This window comes from Gossypium raimondii, chromosome 13 (assembly GCF_025698545.1).
Source record: "Gossypium raimondii isolate GPD5lz chromosome 13, ASM2569854v1, whole genome shotgun sequence".
Lineage (NCBI taxonomy): Eukaryota > Viridiplantae > Streptophyta > Magnoliopsida > Malvales > Malvaceae > Gossypium > Gossypium raimondii.
The window spans coordinates 34710591-34712006 of NC_068577.1; the positions used below are offsets into that span (position 1 = coordinate 34710591).

At 39.7% G+C, this 1416-nt stretch overlaps 1 non-coding gene across 1 annotated transcript; it reads right to left on the minus strand.

The window, feature by feature from the left end:
• Positions 1-1003: 1003 nt before the first annotated feature.
• On the minus strand, positions 1004-1110 carry LOC128036256 (small nucleolar RNA R71). Its single transcript, XR_008193054.1, has one exon. It is a non-coding gene; the product is annotated as a small nucleolar RNA R71 (small nucleolar RNA).
• Between the last annotated feature and the right edge of the window lie 306 nt (positions 1111-1416).

The following is a 1416-nucleotide window of genomic DNA, read 5'->3' on the forward strand; positions in this document are numbered from 1 at the left end:
ATTATTATTGATGCTAATTGTTAAATGGTAAATTTGGTATATTTGAATGTGAATTTGATACGTGAACAAAGTGGTAAGTTATGACATAAGTTTAGTTATAAGTTAGTTGAACTTTTGGCCAATTTATGTATATGGATATACATGTTTAATGGTTGTAATTGAGGTGCCTTTTGAGCACATTGGTTGTATGCTTATGTACATTGGTTGGATATCTTGTTATAGCAAGGTTTGTTGCACTTTGGCTACTTAATTATATGTGGAAAATTGGTGGTAGGTGGATCCATGTTTGGGTGAGAAAAATGGCTTGAAAGTGGCCTATTTTTTGCCCACACAGGCAGAGACACAGTCGTGTGTCTCAATCGTGTGTGACACACGGCTAAGTGACACAGTTGTATGTCCCTTATAGCTTTCAAAGGGTTGCAAGTCAGGCTGTTACATGATCTAGCACACGACCTGACACACGAGTATGTGAGGCTATTTCGAAGGGTACACGACCTAGCACATGGGCGTATGGCTTGGCCGTGTGACCCAAGTCAATGAGTTACACAGGCACGGACACGGGTTGGGACATGGTCGTGTATCCCTAGTTTGAATGCCCACACAGCCTAAGACACAGGCATGTGTCTTAGCCGTGTGAGTCACACGGCCTAGCCACACTGCCTTGTGACCCTTGTAGTTTCTAATGTGTTTTTTAGGGCCTCGAGGGCTCGTATAAGGGACAATATGTGTGCTATTGACAGAATTTGCTATGGTAAATGTTGTGAAGTAAATGATTTATAGTTTTGAAAAGTTTTGAAATGTAAACTCTAGTAATGATCTATAACCCTATTTTGACGATGATATGGGTTTGGTGTGTTGCATCATTCGTTTATGGTAATTCCCTTTCTGGTTGAGGAACAAAGCAAAGCAGTGGTTGAACTCTTTACCACGAGGTTCCATCACCACATGGGCTCAAATGATCGAAAAGTTTCTGCTAAAGTATTTTCTATCGGCTAAGATAGTCAAGTTAAGGAACAACATCTCTTCCTTTGTGCAAATCAATTTAGAGACTTTATATGATGCATGGGAGAGGTATAAGGATTTATTGAGAAGGTGCCCTCACCATGGGTTACCACTATGGCTACAAGTTCAAACCTTCTACAATGGCTTGAACCCTTTAACGAGGCAGTTAATTGACGCAACAGTCGATGGAACTCTAAATAATAAAACACCTGAAGCGACTTATGAATTTATAGAAGAGATGGCACTGAATAATTATCAGTGGCAAGTCATAAGGATGAAGCCGATGAAAGTAGCCGGTGTTTTCAACTAAGATACAGGCACCATGTTATCAAATTAGGTAGAACAATTAAATAAGAAAATTGACGGTTTATATGTTTCTACACTGGTACATCTAATGATGCAATGCGATACGAA